We start from the raw sequence: 11,897 nt of genomic DNA, 5'->3' as shown, positions 1-11,897 counted from the left end.
GAAGAGGAGGTGCAGGGGAGGGGGGGGAATGATAAGCCCCAGAAGGAGGTCACTGGTCATTGCCCTGCCTTTGGCCACAGCAGCCGTCAGCCCAGAGCGCAGTCGGCCACGCTCAGGACCGGCCGGGACGGCTCGGGCACCGGCAGTGACCCCTTCCCACGGCGTCCCCACACCTCGGCCCACCACCATCACCACGGCTCAGTGCAGGCGCTGGTGGGATTCCTCGAGCTCCAGGAGTCAGGGACACGCTGACCTGGAGGTCATGCAGCTCGTGAACAGCAGACCCAAACCCCTGCTTCCCGACCCCCGTGCCCTCTGACCCCCCGGGCCAGGAGGCTGGTAGGCCGGCAGAAGAATGGTTAGAATTGCTCACTTCTTTTTTCTTTTTTTAAATGTTTTTTTTTTTTAAGATTCCATTTATTTATTCAGCAGACAGAGATCCCAAGTAGGCAGAGAGGCAGGCAGAGAGAGAGGAGGAAGCAGGCTCCCCGCTGAGCAGAGAGCCCGATGCGGGACTCGATCCCAGGACCCTGGGATCATGACCTGAGCCGAAGGCAGCGGCTTAACCCACTGAGCCACCCAGGCGCCCTAGAATTGCTCACTTCTACCTGCTGCGGGTTTTCACCCAGAATCCACACCGGCCTTGCTCTTGCCGACTCACGACTTCAGGTCTGGCACTGGGGATTCGAGGGCGTGGAATGGCGCAGGCGGGTCAGCAGGCCCACAGAGGGACAGCTCGCGGGCAGGGGACAGACGGCCCCAGAGGAGGCTGAAAGCACAGACGCCCATGAGCGCGCCTGGCCGGTGGTGGGTGACAAGAAGGGACAGGATGGTTGGATAAGGGTCGGAGGGTGGCGGCCAACGTCGGCCCGAAGAGGGGACAAACGGACGGACAGGTGCCGAAATCGGCGGGCCGTGGAAGGAAGGCGTGCGCAGGGCTGACCGCGGGCCCGACTCCCTGTTCCTGTGGCTGGGAGCCAGGAGCCTGAGGGAGGCTGGCCGAGGCGGGACTCGGTCCGGGATCCTCCCTCTGAGACACGTCATCCGGGCACACCTGCCCTGAGACGACGGTGCAAGTGGCTCCTGGCCTCGGGGATATGGAATCTGACAGGTAAAAGGGTCCATAGAGGTCACATGGGTTTCATGGCCTTGAGCCCAGAGAGGGCGAGAGCCTCTCCTGCAGCCACACAGTAGGATGAACCCTGGGACTCCACCCTGGGTCCAAGTCTCTTGGCTCTAACCATCATCTGGGCTCCAGCAGCTTCAGCCTGCCCTAAACTCGGGCCTGAGCCTGACCCCCTCCCCCTGGCCTAACCCATCATTACCGTGGACTCTGAGGAGGACCCAGGACCAGCACGACTGTGTCCTGACCTACTGCCCTGTGTGTGGGGACTGGCCAAGGTGGGGGTCCCTGCGAGGCAGCTGTGTGGCCATTCCAGGGGTCCTCTGAGACCCGAAGGCTCAAGGATCCTCAAAACCTCAGGGAGCCGCGGGAGTCTCCGTCCCTGGGAGCCGGTGGCGACAACCGGTTATCCAGTCGCCGGGAATCAGGCCCTGTGCTGGGTGCTGGGGGGTTGGGGGGAGGGATTCTTGTCTGCGCCCCTGAGAGCCCCCAGCCTGTGGACACAAGGCGCTCAGTCAGTGTGGATCAAGGGAGGGAGTCCTGCCCGCAGGACTGAGTTAGAGAGGGAAGCCACGCGTGGCTCTGGCTCCGGGATCCATGTCTTCGGTCCATCTACTTCTGTGGAATGGGGTGTCCATGGGTGGTAAGGGTGCTTGCTCTTGGCTACGCTGATTTGGAGTGAAAGCCCACACTGTTCTGGACCACAGATCCCTGGAAGTAAAACCCGAAAACACAAACCTGGGAGCCAAAGGCACATCCCTCCACGGTCTTCCCCCCACAACTGGATATGCTGTCTGATCACCTCCTGACATATTCCCCCGAAGACAGTCCGGGACCCACTCCCCCATTCCGCAGGTGGAACCCTAGGTCGCCGCTCATGGGACGTGGGGCACCGGGAGCCCCACAGGGCCACTGACCCATATCTGACGCCTGGTGCACAGTGGGGCCTCAGCCAAGTCTGCAGACGCGCCAGTAGGCTTTGGAACCAGAGAAACCTGAGTCCAAACCCCCGCTCTTCCTTTTATGGTCGGCAGGAGCCGAGGCCCGTCGCCTCACCTCCGTGGGTCTCGGGTTCCCACTCTGCGAAATGAAGATGGTGACAGTAACTTCGTAAGAGCCTTGGAAGCACCGAGAGCCCAGGTTCGCAGCGCGCGCTCCTGGCTCCCTCCCGCACGCCCCTCCCCCGGCAGAGCCGCCGCTGCTCACCTGCGGGCGGCTGAGGCCCCGCCCCCTCGCATCCCCGGCGGCCAGGTGAGTGCGGAGGCTCCGGGCGGCTCCGGCCTGGGAGCGTGGGAACTTCCTGCCGCCCTGTTTGTCTTGGGCTGCCCGGGAGGGGCTCCCAGCTCCGTCCGCTCCGGCAGGCTCGCGATCGCCCAGCCTGAAAGGGAGGAATTGTTCCCGTGACCTTTGCTTTCCTTGTCAGAGGTGCGCCGACTCTCCTCCCTAAAGGCCAGGCCAGCCCTGGTTTCCCACTCCCCAAGGGACTGAAAGGGCCACCTTTGCGCCTGAGGGAGGGAGGGGCGCGCGGGGGTGGGGTGACAAACGCGCAGCATCGGTCCCTGCCTGAAGGAGGGAGGCTTCACACCCATCTGTCCCCACTCCCTGAGCCAGCGCTGAGATGACCTTCCCTGTCCCAGGAACCGCCCCCCCCCCCACACACACCTCTTTCCTGGTCTTCGCTGCCCTCTGTGCCTCCCAGGACCAAGAATAGGACCCAGCCCAGAGTCAGAGGCTCAATCAAGCTCTGGCGAGACCCACCCCTGAGAGCAAGGCAACCCCCCTCCTCCCACTTCCATGGAACCCTGCCTCTGGAGGGTGCCACCAAGGCTGGTCTCTACAGGGAGGGCCACGGGTCTCTACATCAACTTCTTACTGCTCTGCCTTAACCTCCTCTGCCCCTTGGTCTCATGGCAAGCCTACAGCCAGGCTGCCCACCTGCCCTGCTGTGACATGGCTCGTGGCCCCAGGGTGTGCCCCGGCAGCCACGGAACCTCGGGTGCATCGGCCACGGGGCAGCCGTTGCAACCAGCGCAGTTGGGGTTAAGGGCAGCCTCGGATCACGGAGGCTCCATTTCCGATTTTCCAGAAGATGCCAATTATTAATGATCATTGTTCTTTCCTTCTGGGGCATGAAAAAGCAGGTTCAGCTCACAACCGGAAAAGCAGCAGGTCAAGGTTCCCAGAGTATGAAATGTCAGCCTCCGGCAGCAATGACATTCACCCAGAAGCACTAAAAATAGACTCCAGAACAGAACCATCCAGTCTCTGGAGGCTGGGGAAGAAGGTGAGCTTAGGGCAGAAAGGACGCTCACCAGCGATGTCTATGGCCACATGGCAGGGCAAGTAGTTTACTTGTTTTATTCTGGGTTGTTGTTGTTGTTTTTCCCTTAAGAGACAAAAAGAAAGCAAACTTAAAAAGGGTCAGCCCTGAAGGAATTTGGTCTCTTAAGAATGACTTTACTGGATGTCAAGTTCAGGGAGAAAGGAAAGACCCAGCCTGCAGTGGGATGTGACCACGGCGGGTCTGGGGCCTGGCCCCAGCAGGACAGAAAGCTCACTATCCTTCCCAGCTCCAGGGGACTGGCTACAGCAGCCTGACTGCCCGAGGCCAGCACAGAGAGAACTTCCGTGATGGTGCAAATGTTCTTTATCTGCTCTATCCAACATGGGAACCACTAGCCACATACAGGTATGCGTCAAGCTCTTGAAATGTGGTGATTGAGGCTGAGCAACAAAATTGCCCATTTTATTTCACTTTAATTGACTTAGATCTAAAAAGCCGTATTTAAAGGGTGGCTACTGGCTACCATAGTGGACAGCCCTGTGTTAGGCTTTACAGGAAGGAGAGCTGCGATCGATTAGCAATGTCTGCTGGGAACACAGGATTGGACGATAAGGCATGAACGCTGCATTACCAAATGACCGGGATCTGCCACCAGTGAGGTCACCTGACTCCTAAGCCATGGATTCAGATGCCTGGACAGTTTTTGTATTTAGGAGGAAAAAATATCTGTGAGGTTTAGTGCCACACCCCCATGACATGCGGCCTCCTGGTCTTTCCTACAGGCAACTGCAATTCTCTTAAATGGTCTCCCCACCGTGGGACCCCCTCTCCCACATTTCTACCCTTCTCTACACAGGAGCCAGAAGGGTCCTTCCCAAACACCAATCCGACCACACTCTACCTTGCTCAAAACCCTGCATCTAACCTCCTCACCATGGCTGTCATCATGCAATGTCTCTCTGACCTCATTCTCTTTCATTCTTCTCCACCCCAGCCAAGATAGATGACCCCCACCCCTATCTGATGCTGGCTGCTTCCTTTCCTTCTCCACTTCCCAGGAAGCCCCAAAGAGAGAGCAATCTCTTGCCCCTGTTGTGGTATCCTCCACCCAAAGCACAGTTTTAGAATAGCTCCTGCTGGCAACCTAATGTGATTCCAGGAACTGTCATGCAAATTCTTTTATTGTGCCCTCAAAGTAATAAGACAAGTACCATGGTTGCCCTGTTTCACCGAGGAGGAAACCAAAGGATCTGGCCAAGGGCATTAGAGAAAATGGCAGACCTGAGCCTCGAACATAGGAAGATGGCCATCGCAAACCTCGCTTTCTGCACGGAGCAATCGGTTTCAGCACGGTGTCTGTGCTGAGAATGAGAACCAGGTCCCAGAACTTCTAGTTCAGAATTTCTTCTACTGCTAATTACACATGCTAGAGAAAAGAAGAGATGGATGGACAGGTGGATAGGTGCATGGATGAGTGGATGGGTGGTGGGTAGATGGGTGGGTGGATGGATGGATGGATGGATGGATAGAGGGAGGGGTGGATGGATGAATGGATGGATGGATGGATGAATGGATGGATGGATGGATGGATGGATAGAGGGAGGGATGGATGGATAAATGGATGGATGGATGAATGGATGGATGGATGGATGAATGGATGGATGGATGAATGGATGGATGGATGGATGAATGGATGAATGGATAGAGGGAGGGGTGGATGGATGAATGGATGGATGGATGGATGGATGGATGGATGGATAGATGAATGGATAGAGGGAGGGGTGGATGGATGAATGGATGGATGGATGGATGGATGGATGGATGAATGGATAGAGGGAGGGGTGGATGGATGAATGGATGGATGGACAGAGGGAGGGGTGGATGGATGAGTGGATGGATGGATGGATGGATGGATAGAGGGAGGCTTGGATGGATGGATGGATGGATGGACAGAGGGAGGGGTGGATGGATGAATGAATGGATGGATGAATGGATGGATGAATGGATGGATGGATGGATGGATCGATGGATCGATGGATGGATAGATGAATGGATAGAGGAAGGGGTGGATGGATGAATGGATGGATGGATGGATGGATGGATGGATAGAGGGAGGGGTGGATGGATGATGGATGGATGGATGGATAGAGGGATGGATGGATGGATGGATGGATGGATGGATAGAGGGAGGGGTGGATGGATGATGGATGGATGGATAGAGGGAGGGGTGGATGGATGAATGGGTGGATGGATAGACAAACGGATGGGTGGGCAGATGGATGAATTGGTGGACAGGTGGGTGGGTCGGTGGGGGGATAGTGGAAGTGTAATGGACAGATGGATGCATGCGCATGAATAAAAGGGCAACAAAACACCATAAGAAGTGAAATAAAAGGTCATGACTAGGGGCGTGGATAACAATCCGCCTTTTTCTTAACCATTTTTTAGGGTTATCAAAAATTCAGGTCATGCAAGAAATTCTTTGAGCCTTTTCTTTTAAAGAGATAAAACGCATGATAAGCGATGTGCATGTATCCGGAAAGCCCTGGGCTGTGCGAGGCCCGCTTGTCTCTCTCCTCCCCCTGCCACCACCCCACCCTCCCTCCCCTTCTGGCTCACTGAGCTCCGCCCTAACACAGCTTTCCCAAGGGAAGGCTGAGAAACAAAAGCAGTTTCTTCTGAATGGAACTCTCCCCTGAGCCAAAAAGTAAACACAAGCGAGCCTGGAAGAGCCCAAGTTGGTGTGTGTCTGCTCCGGCAATGATTACATAACCAGGACGTACCTGGGAGAGGCGCTGATCCAGGGGATTTTACCGGGCTGGGGGGACCGGGGGAGGAGGGCGGGGCACGCCCAGGGCAGGAATGGCTCTGCAGCTACCTGGCCTTGCTGGGAACTGGAGCCAGCTTGGTCTGGGAGGGAGGAAATTGAAGTGTCATTTATTGAGGCTGCCCTTGCACTAAGACAGGCCCTTGCAAGATTGTTGTTTTTTTGTGCTTTGGGTTTTTTTTTTTTTTTTTTTAAACTTCACTACAGCAGCGCCGGCTAGGGACAGTTATGTTCTCTTTACAGATGACAAAACAGAAATGAGACACAGAAAGGTACCACCCTTAACCTAAGTCGCACAGCGATTGCTGCAGAACGGGGAGATGAGCCCTCGTCTGGCCCCAGAGCCTGCGGGGCTAACTGAGCTGTCTGGCCTCTCCCTCTTCTTTCTCTTTCCCGCTCTCCCTGCCCCTGCTGCCCTCCGGCTCGCCCACGGAGTCATGCATCCATTTATTCTTGCTCTGTTTCTATCCGTCCATCCACCTGCTCAGGCCCCAGTCGCGTTCCACCCCCTCCACCTGCCCCCTGTCCTGGGCCGATGGGGGAAGAGAAACCAGATGCAGCTGCTGTCCCCAAAGAGCTGGTTTCTGCTCTGATGGGAGTGAGACCCATCAGTATCCGTCTGCCATGGGATGTTGAATCCCATGTGGGTGCACGTGGGGGACCAGGAGGAGTTTTATAGTGGTTTTCTCGTGAGATCCAGGTCAGGGCTGCTCCTCCTTGTGGGAGAAGAAGAAACAGGTCCACAGAGCCTCAGGAGTCTCAGCCTTGGGACCTGGAGTTCAGGGAGGGCTTCTCAGAGGAGGCAACCGAGCAGGCTTGGGGAGCACACCTGAGATGTCCTCCAGCAGAGGTGGAAAGGGTAGCTGTGCTTCTGGCATCGAGAGCCTTGCGATGGAGGAGAGGCGGCGAGGAAGCTGGGGTCCACTGTGGCCTGGTCACCCCTCCAGACCCGGCAGCTGCAGCCTCAGAGCTCTTGAGGGGTGGCTGGGGAAGACCCCACCTGGCCAGGCCTAGGACAGGAGGCCCAGGACATGTCTGAGTCAGACCACCCCTTCTCCACATGACCCAGAGTGAGCATCCCCCCTCTCTAGACCCCAAGCGCCCCATCTGTAAAGTGAGGACAAGAGGACTCTGGGAAAAACAGTGGGCATGGCTCTGGGCCCTAGCGAGCCTGCAGACCTGTTTCCCCCCACCCCCAAGAGACTGAGAGCCAGGAGACTAGTTAGCAGGCGATGGGGCCATCTAGGACTCCCGGCCCAAACAGGGGACCCCCCAAGGGTGGGACCCAGTGTACAAGCCCCATCGTGAAGGCAGCTTCCCTCTCCTGCCACACCCAAGGGCTGCCAAGAGCCACGCTGCCATTATGTAAGCCAACTACCCAGCCACCGCTGGCTGGCTGTGTTGCTGTGTAAATAGAGTCCTGTATTTACCTACCATGGGAAAGGGACAGGTCTGCCCAGCGAGGCAGGCAGGGGTGAGCTCAGAGGCCTTCAGCTCTGATTTCTGTGACATTCCAAGTGTGCACACATCCTGTGCCCACCAACTGGGCATCTGTTGGGGCACATTGGGAGAAGGATCCGTGGGAAACTACAATCTGGGAGCCCAGGCCATGGGTCTTCAGGTCGCATGCTTAAGGTTGCAGCCTTGGCCAAGGAAGCCAGCAGCAGGAGGCCAGGCCAAGACTGCATCTGGGTGACAAGTTTCCAATGGTCCCCAGTGGCCCCAAAGACCTCCCTGGTGTCGGTACCACTCAGCTGCCCTGGATGGAACAGTGACCATCTGCACAGGATATCAGGGAGCTCAGAGACTAGAGGAACCAGCCCTGGGTACAGCCCTACCTCCCATCAGCACTGCTCCAGGGCACCAGACTTCCATTAAGAAGCTAGTGTGTACAAAAAACCTTTGTCTTTAATTCCCAGAAAAATCTCAGTGGTCACATTGTTTTACACAAGAAGAGAGGCAACTGACTGAGCCTACACAGCTAATGAGATGGAGTCATGATTTCAACCCCTGGTCTGTCTGGCCCTAAGTAGTTATTTCTAATAAATATACTGCCCTCTCTGTTTCAGTGCTTTCATCTGCCAAGTCGGGATAGTCGTGAAATCCAAGAAATGGCATCGCCCTGTACTCTGGGGCCATTATGGCAGGTTTGAGTGGCATTATCTGTTCATGGATCCTTGGTTGGCTCAATGTGTGAATGGGTGAATGGACAGCGGGATAATTAGGTAAACAAGTGAACAGTTGGGTAAACGAGTGCCTCCTTTATGAGGTGAGGAAGAGGGAGGGAGGGATGGGTGACCTGTAAGCAGATAGACTGGTTCATGGAATAAAAGGTAGATACATAGATGAAGGGATGGATGATTGAAAGGGTTCTAGCTGATGGGATGGAGGGATGCATGGACAAATAGGATGGATACATGAATGGGTAGAACGGATGGATGGATGGATGGATGGGTAGGACAGATAGACAGATGACAGGTGGATGGATAGATGGATGGATGGATGGATACATGAATGGGTAGAACGGATGGATGGATGGATGGATGGATGGATGGATGGATGGATGGATGGATAGGACGGATAGACAGATGACGGGTGGATGGATGGATGGATGGATGGATGGATGGATGGATGGATAGGACGGATAGACAGATGACGGGTGGATGGATGGATGGATGGATGGATGGATGGATGGATAGGACGGATAGACAGATGACGGGTGGATGGATGGATGGATGGACAAATGGGATGGGTACATGAATGGGTAGAACGGATGGATGGATGGATGGATGGACAAATAGGATGGATACATGAATGGGTAGAATGGATGGATGGATGGATGGATGGATGAATGGGTAGGACGGATAGACAGATGACGGGTGGATGGATGGATGGATGGACGGACAAATGGGATGGATACATGAATGGGTAGGATGGATGGATGGATGGATGGATGGATGGATGGATGGATGGATGGGTAGGACGGATAGACAGATGACGAGTGGATGGATGGATGGATGGACCTTTGAATGGCTGGGCCAACAGAGGACTGAAGAGACAGGTAAGCACGTAATGAGCGGATTACTGAGCCAATGGACAGGTGGCGGGCCACGTGGAGGATTGGTATCAAAAACAGAAGACCGGCTGGAGGGTGGATGGAAAGGGAGGTGGTGAGGGATGGATGGGTCCCTTCTGATCTAATCCCGGTCGCATAAGAGACTCTCTCAAATACCTACTCTCTCCCCCAAGCAAGATCCTGCTCTGCAGTCCGGGTGTTGCGCAGACCTTATGTCAGAGTCACCTTTTGGACTCAGTATCCCCTCTACTGGGCCAACGAACCTGCGGCAGGTGGGGTGTGTAGTAGGGGTCTACACAGGGCCCTTTCCTCTTCTCCAACATTGCCAAGTGCAGGATCCTAAGTTAAGGCTCCCAGAACAGCCTCCTCTCCTAATCCTCCCTCTCCTCCCACAGGTGAACCAGCTGCTCCTTTCCCATCCCGCTGAAGAAGCCAAAGTGAGAGTCCCAGATGGGAGAGAGGAGTGTCCGCAGCCCTGACATGTGTCCCTAGAGGGTGATGCCCACCTCTGGGCCTCTGCTGCTCCAGTAGACAAGCCACAGGAGTGCGGACAAGACTGACAGCTGGCGGAGCCCTGGAGGCCCTCACTTTATCCGCGGCCACAGCCCCCAGTGCTCCTCCTCAGAGCCCAGGGTCTCTGAACCCCACCTGCTGGGACCACCTGAATGGGCCCTTCCAGGGTCGGGAGGCTGAGGCCTTGGCCAGGACAAGTCACCACAGCCTGTGAGGGAGAAACAGCTGGACCAGGAGAAGACGCCTGGTTTGCCCAGGCTCCTCATCTCGCCGGCCGTCTCCGCACACCACGCCGCTCCCCCAAATACTGCCTTCCCATCTCTACCCTGAGCGCACGTTGGAAGCCGGCCTAGGTTAGGGACTTACCACTTGTTGCAGTGCAAGAGTCTGGGAGGTCCTCGGTCTGGCAGGGAGCCGGCCTGCCTGCGGGAGGGGTAGCAGGGTGTGGGAGTGTCGATGTGCCACACTTGCCCCAGAGGCAGGGGGAAAGGGCAGGACGTAGAAGCAGGAGGCGCTGGGGCAGGCTGCAGGAGCAAGGGCTGTGCCCCCTTCCGCACACTTCGTGGCCTTGGCATGGTGGCTCCCTGAGGCTGACCTCCTGCGGTGGTGCCGTCACCATCTCAGGGCGGCCGTGAGGTACCCGGCCCTTCCCCTCTGAGATCCCAACCGAGAGGCCAAGGCCAGGCCTGGGAGGAGAGGGAGGGACGAGAAGGGAGCCCGGGACTCGCCGTTCCCAGCACACCCTGACTCAGCTGCCCACCCCACACTGATCAGCCGTCAGTCTTGTCCCCTGGGAGGCAGAGCACGGGCCCTGGACCTTGTCGATCTGCCTGAGCACATGGAGCCTGAGCCAGACCATTCCCACGCCAGGCCAGCCCCTGAAGAGGGACCCGTCCCAGGCTTGGGGTCCCCACTCCCGCACACAGAGGTCACGTGCGTCCCCCATTACAGCCCTCGGTAAACCAAGCCCCGTAGAGACCCTCACCATGGCCCGGCCAGAGGGCACCCAGGGCTGTTTCCTGGGCCCTTCGTTGCCGCTTGCGGGCCCTCGCTGTGAGCACAGGGAGGGAAAAAGCTGGCCCACCAAGGCCGGGAGGGCTGGGCCTCTTTGGGCAGCTTTTCTGGGAGATCCTCATGGGGCCACACGAGGGCCCGGGCGGTACAGCTAGAGACTGAAGGCAAGGCCGGTGCGGCTCCTCCTCGTGCCGCAGCTGCTCTCCGCCTCCTGCGTGGCCAGGGCACCCCCTACGGTCTGACCCAGGACCTGAACTTCCCCAAGGGGTGTTGGAAGCCCTGGTTTTCAGACAGTCTCCCCAGCAAGGAAAGGGGTGGAAACCACAGACGTTTCACAGGTGAGGAAGCGGACTCCGAGAAGTTCGGTGAGCAGCCCAGGGTCGCAGAATGAGGAGAGGGAAGCGGGGAACTCAAACCCAGACCTGAGTCTCGCCCGTGGTGGGTGGTGAGCAAACGCACAGACACCTCCGCGCATGCTCTAAGCCTCCACCCTGGGATGTCTCTGCCTGGCTGACAGCTTCATGGGGCCCGGTTCCTGCTAGAATACCTCCAGAGATGGGGTGTCCACTACTGGGCTGGTGCCCGCCTTCTCCCAACCCCCGACTGCTGTGCCGCTCCTCCGCGCACCCCACCTGCCAAGGTCCGGGATCCGCTCCAGCTCACACAGGTAAATCCTGTTCCTGCCCCTGGGGCAGCCGGCGGGCTCCCAGCAAGTTCCGAGTGAAGCTTCCAGAGACTTGATCCCTGACCCCTTCCCAAATCCGCTTGCACACCTGGCTGCCCTCCTCTGATCTCGCTGAGCCTCTCCCTAGCCCGGCTCCCACACACAGAGCCTGCCGAGCCCGCCGGGGGCCCCTGGTCCCTCACTGGCCTCTGGACAGCCCCAGGCCATCCAGCTCTGAAGCTGAGAACTGGGAAACCCCGCTCTGCCCAGGCGGCTTGCTTCCCGGACCCCTCTGCACACTGCCCTCAGTCCCAGGCAGCATGGAAGATTCTGGATTGTCTCTGGCTCTCATAGGGGAGGAGGAGCCCTCCTCCATGCTGCATCGAGCAGGGGCAG

General features: G+C 57.3%; 1 pseudogene; it reads right to left on the bottom strand.

Moving 5' to 3' along the window:
* Positions 1–1,693: 1,693 nt before the first annotated feature.
* LOC116600149 lies at positions 1,694–10,512 on the bottom strand (annotated as a pseudogene).
* Between the last annotated feature and the right edge of the window lie 1,385 nt (positions 10,513–11,897).

This window comes from Mustela erminea, chromosome 9, assembly GCF_009829155.1.
Source record: "Mustela erminea isolate mMusErm1 chromosome 9, mMusErm1.Pri, whole genome shotgun sequence".
NCBI lineage: Eukaryota > Metazoa > Chordata > Mammalia > Carnivora > Mustelidae > Mustela > Mustela erminea.
The sequence above is the reverse complement of the archived record's forward strand: the minus strand, read 5'-3'. Positions and strand labels throughout refer to the sequence as shown.